We start from the raw sequence: 11,179 nt of genomic DNA on the forward strand, positions 1-11,179 counted from the left end.
CAGGGGAGAGCGCGAACGCAGTCCCCCACTACCACAAATTTTGCAGTCGAGTATCCCGCATTTGGGGACATCGCAGGCGTCAGCACACCCGAAGTGCAATGGGATAGCCTCGTCCTGGGAGAACCTTTTTTTTTTTTTATTTCAAAATATACTTTATTCATGTAAATAAATCTTTGTTACTTGTACAATTTTCCATGTCATTCATAGTTATATACATTGCATTTCTTAACATTACAAAGAACAAATTGAATTAATCAAATTCACACTTATCCTATTAACAGTTACATTAATTAATTATCCAGTCTCTTGGTATTTGGCTGTGGCTTCAGCGGAACCCACCTACTGAGTGGGTGCCCTGCAAATGAGACTTCTTTAACCCCCAGCTTATGGGGTTACCATTGTCCATATGACTGTCCTGTCTCTGGGGTGGCTGTCTACATCCCCAAGGTAAGCACGAACTGCTGGACCTTCGCTGGGCTGAGGTAGCTATCCAGCTCCTCACTGGGGTCATTTACCCGCTCTGGTGTCATTGAGCCAGGGCAAGGGTCCTCACTGTCCAGTTCTGTGTCTGACAGTGGGACTGTCAGAGGATCGCAGCTCTCGGTTGCCTGTAGTTGTGGGGCAGTGGGTACCTCCTGGTTCTCACTGGGTGGAGGGTGGACTTCGGGGGGTCCGTTGTTTCCTGGTTGAGAGGAAATGCCCTCCTCTTTACCGACGGCGCTCTGTCTCTTCTTCTGGTGGTGATGACCTTCTGTGCGTCCATCTTCCCCCTCCGAAGAGCTGGCCGTCCCTCCCTCGTGCAGCTGTCTTTTCCCCCTTTGCTGCGAGGCTTTGGGGGCCTGGCAAGATTTCCTCTTCCTGTTTTTAACAGGTATCCACTCCTCCGCCTGCTTGATTACCTCCTCCTCCTCCATTTCTTCCATCTGCCCGGCTAGAGCTAGGATCAGCTGCTGTGTCTCTCCGCTGGCTGCCGCCTCCTCTACTCCAGCCTGTTCTTCTTTCTGGGTGCTACCAGACTCCGTTTCCTTGCTCTCCGGGTGGACCTTACTGGTCTTTGGGGGTCCACGGCTCACATTGCCACCTCCAGCCATCTGTGCGTAAGTGGGGCCCCCACGTCTTGGGCAGGTCTTATACATGTGGCCCACCTCTCCGCACAGGTTGCAGCTCTTGTCTTCCTGACAGTCCTTCGTCAAGTGACCCTCCTGTTTGCAGTTCCTGCAGATGGTCACTTTGCAATCCGCCGCCACGTGTCCCGACTTCCCGCAGGTTCGGCACACTTTCGGCTGCCCTGCATATGTCAGGTAGCCTCTGCTCCCTCCGGATAGTGGGAACATCCTCCACCCACCCACCCACCCACCCTCGTCCTGGGAGAACCACCTTGGTGATCATGGTATCTCCCCTGCCAGGTAAGTATGCTTAATACTCGCACTCGCTCAAACCCAACAACAGCCCATAGCTCTTACACTCACACTAACTGCATTTTCGGAAATCGAAAATTCACCTGCCTGAGGTTCCCTGTCTGCACAACAGCGCCATTTCTCACCTGGATCAAAGAACACCCGGAGAAAAGCTCATGTTTCACTGAATACTACACTCACTGGGCACCCGGAGAAGCTGCACTAATTTGCATTTCTTTCGGAAACGAGAACGCCCCGCCCCCTTCAGACTGACTCCTCTTTCACCAAAACAAAGCCCCACAAATCTCTCAGACACCTGAAGCACTCTGTTATCAAACACTGTTTACGTAATGTTAGGTGAACGCGAATAAAAGCAATTTTTAAGCTTTGCTGGTGAAACTTGAAAGATATTTTGCCATCACTTTTTCCTAATCCCTACAAACTGAACAAATCTTCTTTTGTGAAACTGCAGCTTTGCAATCTCCCACCCTCTGTGTTCCACCATGTAAATCAATTCCTTCAGGAGACCTCACGGTTAAGATTAAGGATTCCAGGGACAAGGAAATATTTCTCAATGTTGTTTGGATGTGACATTAAACTGAGAGCACCACCTTTTCTGGATACACATTCTTTAACACCCTCTGGTGTGAAAGAAACAGGCCCGTGATTCAAATGTAAATATCATTTTTAATGTAAATATCATTTTTATACATACATATCCTATGTTCCAGCGGCTGATGTCCTGACCTTCCTGGGAAGGTACGTCCAAGTTGAGGGAGAAGCCACTGATGTGATCGACCCCATTGGGATCTGGACCAGTAAGCGGCAGGTCAGGGTAACTCTGAGGGCCGATGACAGTGGGAACATCCTCCACCCACCCTCGAGCTTCGCAATTGGAGGGAGCAGAGGCTACCTGACATATGCAGGGCAGCCGAAAGTGTGCCGAACCTGTGGGAAGTCGGGACACGTGGCGGTGGATTGCAAAGTGACCATCTGCAGGAACTGCAAACAGGAGGGTCACCTGACTAAGGACTGTCAGGAAGAAAAGAGCTGCAACCTGTGCGGAGAGGCGGGCCACATGTCCAAGACCTGTCCAAGACGGGGGGGCCCCCACTTACGCACAGATGGCTGGAGGTGGCAATGTGACCCGTGGACCCCCAAAGACCAGTAAGGTCCACCCGGACAGTAGGGAAACGGAGTCTGGTGGCACCCAGAAAGAAGAACAGGCTGGAGTGGAGGAGGCGGCAGCCAGCGGAGAGACACAGCAGCTGATCTTAGCTCTAGCCGGGCAGATGGAAGAAATGGAGGAGGAGGAGGTAATCAAGCAGGCAGAGGAGTGGACACCTGTTAAAAACAGGAAGAGGAAATCTTGCCAGGCCCCCAAAGCCTCCCAGCAAAGGGGGAAAAGACAGCTGCACGAGGGAAGGACGGCCAGCTCTTCGGAGGGGGAAGCTGGACGCAAAGAAGGTCATCACCACCAGAAGAAGAGACAGAGCGCCGTCGGTAAATAGGAGGGCATTTCCTCCCAACCAGGAGACAATAGACCCCCTGAAGTCACTCTCCACCCAGTGAGAACCAGGGGGTACCCACTGCCCCACAACTACAGGCAACCGAGAGCTGTGATCCTCTGACAGTCCCATTGTCAGACACAGAACTGGACAGGGAGGACCCTTGCCTTGGCTCAATGATGCCAGAGCGGGTAAATGACCCCAGTGAGGAGCTGGATAGCTACCTCAGCCCAGCGAAGGTCCAGCAGTTCGTGCTTACCTTGGGGATGTAGACAAGTCACCCCAGACACAGGACAGTCAAATGGACAATGGTAACTCCATAAACTGGGGGTTAAAGAAATTTCATTTGCTTTCATATAACAGGGCACCCACTCAGTAGGTGGGTTCCACTGAAGCCACAGCCAAATACCAAGAGACTGGATAGTTAATAAAGGTAACTGTTAATAGGATAACTGTAAATTATATCAATTCAATTTGTTCTTTGTAATGTTAAGACATGCAATGTATATAACTATGAACGACATGGAAAATTGTACAAGTACCAAAGATTTATTTACATGAATAAAGTATATTTTGAAATAAAAAAAGTAAATATCATTTTTATATGTCTCTGATTTACTCGCTTACTTCCAGCCTAGTATAAATACCTTCTCTCAGCCTAGTATAAATACCATCCTATTTCTTCCTTTTTTTTAGCTTTGACAAGGGGTCAGTTAGACTCAAAATATCAGCTCTCTTTTCTCTCCTTCAGATGCTGCCAGACCTGCTGAGATTTTCCAGCATTTTCTCTTTTGATTTCAGATTCCAGCATCCGCAGTAATTTGCTTTTATTTATAAACATTGGAGTTTTACTCTCATCAACAAACCAACAAATGCCCTTCATCAGGAATAGAGGCAGGAAGCTTGCAGAGTGGAGAGATAAATGAGAGGGGGTGGGGGTGGGGAGAAAGTAGCAGAGTAGAATAGGTGAAGGGGGATGGGGTGGGGAGGTAGGTCAGAGGGGAGGGTGGGGGAAGGTAGCAAAGAGTACAATAGGTGAATGGAGATGGGGATGGGGGGGTGATAGGTCAGAGAGGAGGGTGGAGTGGGTAGGTGGGAAGGAAGATTGGCTGGTAGGACAGGTCATGGGGACGGTGCTGAGCTGGAAGGTTGGAACTGGGGTGAGGTGTGGGAAGGGGATATGAGGAAACTGGTGAAGTTCACATTGGTGTCCTGGGGTTGAAACTCTGGACGTGGCGTCCAGTTTACTGTTCCCATCCACCCCCTCCCCACCCCCCCACCCCTGCCGGATCGTCCATCTGCATCAATGATACAGTTGAAGTCTCCGGCCAGAATGACCAGCCTGGACGTAGCCAGCAACAGTGGAAGCTGCTGCAGATGGCCAACCGTTCACTCTTTCCCACTGGGGCGTACACATTAATCAGTCTCAGGGGAACATTCCTCTACATGATGTCCACGACGAGGAGGCACCCGCCCACCACCTCCTCAACCTCAGAGATGGTGAAGTTGCCTCCTCGCAGCAGGATACCCAGGCCGGAGGCGAGGCTATCGTTGCCCCCTGACCAAACTGACGGCCCATGGGCCCACAAGCTCGACCATCTCCTGTAACTGCTGAGGTGCGGTATCCCACACTCCTGCAGGAACAGGACATCGGCTTTAACATTGGCCACGAAGGCCATCGTAGAAACACATCGCGTGGCCGATTTGATGCTATGCACATTGATGCTGGCAATTTTTAACCCCATTTTAACAGTTTACGAGGTGAACAGTGTCCATTTGCTGGTGGTCTTGCCCCTCTGGGGAAGCTGTGTGCATCCCCGTGGTGACGGCAAACTGCTGGACCCTCCCAGGGCTGAGGTAGCTGTCCGGCTCCACGCTGGAGTCATTTCCCCGCTCTGGTGTCTTCGGGTCGGGCCCAGGGTCCACATAGTCTAGTCCAGTTCTCCATCTGACAGCGGGGCTGTATCAGGACCGCTGCTCCCAGTTACCTGGAGCTGTGGGCCGGTGGGTACCTCTTGGTTCTCACCAGGTCGGGGGAGGCCTTTACCCATCCCCTCAGAGGGATCGTCTTTTCCTGCTTTGCCCTCCTTTTTCCTCACGGCGCTCTGCCTCTTCCTCTGGTGATGACCCTCCATGCTCCCGTCCTCACCGTCGGAAGAGCTGCCTGTATCCTCGTCGTGTAGGTGTCGCTTCCCCCTTCGTTGGGTGGCTTTGGGAGGTTTCCTCTTCCTGTTTTTGACAGTAATCCAATCCTCTGCTTCCTTTGATCCCTCCTCTTCCATTTCCTCCGTCTGTCTTGAAGGAGCTTGGATCGGCTGCTGCATCTCCCCGCTGTCTGCCGCCTGCTCTGCTACAGCCTGCCCTTCCTTCTGGGTGCCTCCAGACACCGTCCCCGTGCTGGTTTGTGGTACCTTGCTGGTCTTAGGTGGTCCACGGCTCGTGTTGCCACCTCCGGCCATCTGTGTGTAGGTGGTGGCCCCTCGTCTTGGGCAGGCCTTGTACATGTGACCCGCCTCTCCACACAGATTACAGTTCTTGGCTTCCTTACATTCCTTGGTCGGGTGGCCTTCCTGCTTGCAGTTTCGGCAGACGGTCACCTTACAATCCGCCGTCATGTGGCCTGGCCTCCCGCAGGTTCGGCACACTTTCGGCAACCCTGCGTATGTCAGGAAACGTCTGCTTCCTCCGATGGCAAAGCTGGAGGGTGGGTGGAGGATGTTCCCACTGGCATCGACCCTCAGGGTTACCCTGACCTGTCGTTTGCTCAGGAGATGTTCTGAGGTGCAGGTTCCGATCCCATTGTGACAGATGCTGGAATTTGAATCCTAAGAGATCAGGAATTAGCTGTCTTTAAAGTTTAGAGTTTTAGGTATCGTTGGTAAAAGGGACGATGGCAATACTGCGAGTAAATGGTAACTGTTCAATCAGCCATGGCTACATTAAATGGTGGGATAAATGGTCTGCTGTCCCTGTGTTCCTGGGGATGAGAGGTGGTAATCAAAACAGGAGCAGGTTTGTGAGGTGTACTGATAATAACGTAGGAGAATGTGAGGACTGCAGATGCTGGAGAGTCAGAGTTGAAGAGTGTGGTGCTGGAAAAGTACAGCCGGTCAGGCAGCATCCGAGGGGCAGGAGAGTCGACGTTTCAGGCATAAGCCCTTCATGAGGAAGGGCTTTTCACTTGTTTTTGGGCTGGACCTTCAACCGGCCCTAATGTGCAGTGCAGGGGCTACTCCAGCAGAGGGAGGCAGTGATCCATCTGCTGGGGTCTGTGGAGCTGACCGTTTTCCAGCATTAAGGAAGATATTCACCCCAGCTGCCTGCACAGTTACAATGGTCCCCTCACAAGATAGCAACAGTAGACCATTCAGCCTGTAGATGCTGCCCCACCGCTCATTTAGGTCATGGTTTTTCATCATTTATATCAGTGATGTGGATGTGAATACAGGAGATATGGTTAGTAAGTTTGCTGATGACGCTAAAATTGGTGGATCCTGTCTCTCTCTTTCTTTCTCTCTATCCCACCCCCTCCCCTGGTTTACAATCCATAGAGAAGACAATTCTGTATTTGTCCAGCAGAGGGAGAATCCTTGAGGGTGTGAGTGAACATCTGCCATTTTGCTCTGTCCAGTCCCATGTTTATTGAGCTTTCGTTCACTCACCCCACAGATACCCCTTCCAATCATCACTGCCCCCCTTTCACATTGTTCCATACCGCAGTAACTGCCACGTGATTGTCCCTATCCGACATAATTCCTACAATGACCTGCAATTCTCTCCACACGTACAATTTTCTCTCTGCCATTTATTACCTCCCCATGAATGCCACTTCTGCATTTTCCTTCACTCAAGCAGTTTTTCCGAGCCCCTGTTTCGAAATACCACTGAGGTCCGAGACCTGGGAAAAGTAACGTCAAATACAGTGTGTGCAGGAGATCTGCTGCAAACATCGGGGTCGGGGTGGAGAAACTCAGCAGATCTGGCAGCAAGGAGAAAGTGAGGACTGCAGATGCTGGAGATCAGAGTCGAGAGTGTGGTGCTGGAAAAGCACAGCCGGTCAGGCAGCATCTGAGGAGCAGGAGAGTCAACGTTTCGAGCATAAGACCTTCATCAGGAACGAGAAGGGGTGCCCAAGGGGTCTGAGAGATAAATGGGAGAGTGGGTGCGGCTGGGGGGAAGGCAGCTGGGAATGCGATAGGTCGATGAAGGGGGAGGGTGAAGGTGACAGAGTGGAGGGTGGAACCGATAGGTGGAAAGGAAGATGGACAGGTGTGACACTGTTGAAGAAGGGTGGTAAAGACAAGCCAGGGAACTATAGACCGGTGATCCTGACCTCGGTGGTGGGCAAGTTGTTGGAGGGAATCCTGAGGGACAGGATGTACATGTATTTGGAAAGGCAAGGTCTGATTCGGGATAGTCAACACGGATTTGTGCGTGGGAAACCATGTCTCACAAACTTGATTGAGTTTTTTGAAGAAGTAACAAAGAAGGTTGATGAGGGCAGAGCAGTAGATGTGATCTATATGGACTTCAGTAAGGCGTTCGACAAGGTTCCCCATGGGAGACTGATTAGCAAGGTTAGATCTCATGGAATACAGGGAGAACTGGCCATTCAGATACAGAACTGGCTCAAAGGTAGAAGACAGAGGGTGATGGTTGAGGGTTGTTTCTCAGACTGAAGGCGTGTGACCAGTGGAGTGCCACAAGGATCGGTGCTGGGCCCTCTACTTTTTGTCATTTACATAAATGATTTGGATGCGAGCATAGGAGGTACGGTTAGTAAGTTTGCAGATGATACCAAAATTGGAGGTATAGTGGACAACGAAGAGGGTTACATCAGATTACATCAAGATCTGGATCAGACGGGCCAATGGGCTGAGAAGTGGCAGATGGAGTTTAATTCAGATAAATGCGAGATGCTGTATTTTGTGAAAGCAAATCTTAATGGTAAGGTCCTAGGGAGTGTTGCTGAACAAAGAGACCTTGGAGTGCAGGTGCATAGCTCCTTGAAACTGGAGTCACAGGTAGATAGGATAGTGAAGAAGGCATTTGGTATGCTTTCCTTTATTGGTCACGGTATTGAGTACAGGAGTTGGGAGGTCATGTTGCAGCTGTATAGGACATTGGTTAGGCCACAGTTGGAATATTGTGTGCAATTCTGGTCTCCTTCCTATCAGAAAGATGTTGTGAAACTTGAAAGGGTTCAGAAAGATTTACAAGGATCTTGCCAGGGTTGGAGGATTTGAGCTACAGGGAGAGGCTGAACAAGCTGGGGCTGTTTTCCCTGGAGCGTCAGAGGCTGAGGGGTGACCTTATTGAGGTTTATAAAATCATGAGGGACATGGATAGGATAAATAGACAAATTCTTTTCCCTGGGGTTGGGGAGTCCAGAACTAGAGGGCATAGGTTTAGGGTGAGAGGGGAATGATATGAAAGAAACCTAAGGGGCAACTTTTTCATGCAGAGGGTGGTACGTGTATGGAATGAGCTGCCAGAGAATGTGGTGGAGGCTGGTACAATTGCGACATTTAAGAGGCATTTGGATGTGTATATTTGGATAGGAAAGGTTTGGAGGGCTATGGGTCGGGCACTGGCAGGTGGGACTAGATTGGGTTGGGATATCTGGTCGGCATGGACGGGTTGGACCGAAGGGTCTGTTTCCATGCTGTACATCTCTATGACTCTATGACTCTATGACAGTGCAAGAGGGAGGTGCCGAGTTGGAAAGTTGGATCTGGAATTGGAGGGGAAATATGGAAACTGGTGAAATCGACATTGATTCCGTGTGGTTGGAGGGTCCCAAGGCAGAAGATGAGGCATTCTGCCTCCAGGCGTCGGGTGGCCAGAATCTGGTGGTGGAGGAGGCCCAGGACTTGCAAGTCCTTGCGGGAGTGGGAGGGGGAGTTGAAGTGGTCGACCACAGGGACGTGGTGTTGTTTGGTGCAGGTGTCCCAGAGATGTTCCATGAAACATTCCGCAAATTGGCGTTCTATCTCCCCAATATGGAGGAGACCGCTTCGGGAGCAACGGACACAATAGATGATGTGTGTTTGGAAGTGCAGGTAAATCTCTGTTGTATGCGGAAGGATCCTTTGGGCCCTTGGACAGGGGTGAGGGGGGGGGTGTCGGCGCAGATTTTGCACTTCGTGTGGTGGCAAGGGAGGGTGCTGGGTGTGAAGGGTGGGTTGGTGTTGGGGTCGTGGACCTAACAAGGGAGTCACAGAGGGTATGGAACGGGCAGTGAATGGTGGGCCCAGCCATCAATGCCCACATCCCATGAGAGAGTGAAATAAAATTGAGACTAAGAGGTATCCAATTTAAAAAAGGAATGAGGGGGAAGTGCTTCCATCAAAGTGTTGTGAGTTCATTCGCCCAGAGTGTGGTGGATGCCAGGACATTGATTCACGTTAAGGAGGAGATAGACAGATGTTTAATTAGTGATGGGTTGAAGGGATATGGAGAGTGGGCAGGAAAGTGGAGTTGAAGCCTAAGATGAGTTCAGCCTTAGTCATATTAAATCAAGGGGTTTAATTGGTCAGTCCCATTCCCACTTCTTGTGTTCCTACATTGTTATGTAAGTGAGATGCCTTCAGCAATAGCAGTAGAAGGTGACATGGAAGGGAGAGAAAGACAGTGGAGATCGAGGGGCAGCACGGTGGCTCAGTGGTTAGCACAGCTGCCTCACAACAGCAGGGACCCAGGTTCAATCCCACCCTCGGGCAACTGTCTGTGTGGAGTTTGCACATTCTCCCCGTGTCTGAGTGGGTTTCCTCCAGGTGCTCCAGTTTCCTCCCACAGTCCAAAGATGTGCACCTTAGGTGGATTGCCCATTGTGTCCAGGGATGTGCAGGTTCGGTGGATTGGCACGGTAAATTGCCCAGAGTGTTCAAGGCTGTGGGTTAGGGTGGATTGGCCTGTGTTAAATCGTCCACAGTATCTAGGGATGTGCAGGATGGTGCATTAGCCACGAGGCGAGCAGGGTTAGGGTTGAAGATGGATGTGGGTAGGATGCTCTTTGGAGGGTTTAGATTAGATTACTTTAGATTACTTACAGTGTGGAAACAGGCCCTTCGGCCCAACAAGTCCACACCGCCCCGCCGAAGCGCAACCCACCCATACCCCTACATCTACTCCTTACCTAACACTACGGGCAATTTAGCATGGCCAATTCACCTGACCTGCACATCTTTGGAGTGTGGGAGGAAACCAGAGCACCCGGAGGAAACCCACACAGACACGGGGAGAATGTGCAAACTCCACACAGAGAGTCGCCTGAGATGGGAATTGAACCCGGGTCTCTGGCGCTGTGAGGCAGCAGTGCTAACCACTGTGCCACCGTGCCGCCCACAGGTTGGTGTGGACCTGTTGGGCCGAATGGCCTGTCACACACTGTGGGGATTCTATCTCTTCCCTAAATGCACAAAGATTAATCTTGGTCTGCCCCATTCCCGGGGATGCTGTGAGTTGCAATCAGAGATCTGTTTAAGTGACAGACCCAGGGATACAAAGGTGTTCAAAAAGGCAGCATGAATTCTTGATCATGTGGCCTCTCAGTGTTATGAGCCTGTGTAACAGAGGTAAAGTACAAACCTGCTCATCTCCATGCTCTGACTCAAAACAGCAAGCAACCAGCCACCAGTCCAGGCCCCACACTCTGGGCACTATTCATAGAGTAGAATCCTCACAGGACGGAAACAGGCCATTCAGCCCAACAAGTCCACACTGACCCTCTGAAGAGTAACCCACCCTATTACTCTACATTTACCCCTGACTCATGCACCTAACCACATCCCTGAACACTGTGGGGTAATTGAGCACAGCCAATTCAGCCTAACCTGCACATCTTTGGATCGTGGGAGGAAACCCACACAGACACAGGGAGACTGTGCAAATTCCACACAGACAATCGCCCGAGTCTGGGATCGAACCCGGGTCCCTGACGCTGTGAGGCAGCATGCTAACCACAGGACCATCGTGCTGCAGACTCAGGGGTGGGTCTACAGAACTGTCTGCCCCAGGCTGGGACTAGCCCACATACAAAACAAGTCGTGGCTCTATTTTGGTGTCCAATAAGAAACAATTTTCCTTTCCAGCTGTGACTCCTCAATTATTACAGAGAGCAAAATGGGCTGTTGCAGATTAACAATTCACTTCAGTGTAGGTGTTGGAGATCATGTTGTGGTTGTACAGGACCTTGGGTAGGGCCCTTTTGGAATACTGTATTCAGTTCGGGTCTCCCTGTTATAGGAAGGATGTTGTGAAACTTGAAAGGGT

The 11,179-nt window shown here is 50.8% G+C and overlaps 1 non-coding gene across 1 annotated transcript; it reads right to left on the bottom strand.

The window, feature by feature from the left end:
* LOC140455763 (U1 spliceosomal RNA) lies at positions 1-169 on the bottom strand. Its single transcript, XR_011953019.1, has one exon. It is a non-coding gene; the product is annotated as a U1 spliceosomal RNA (small nuclear RNA).
* Positions 170-11,179: the final 11,010 nt, after the last annotated feature.

The sequence above is a fragment of the Chiloscyllium punctatum genome, chromosome 30 (genome assembly GCF_047496795.1).
Source record: "Chiloscyllium punctatum isolate Juve2018m chromosome 30, sChiPun1.3, whole genome shotgun sequence".
Classification (NCBI taxonomy): Eukaryota; Metazoa; Chordata; class Chondrichthyes; order Orectolobiformes; family Hemiscylliidae; genus Chiloscyllium; species Chiloscyllium punctatum.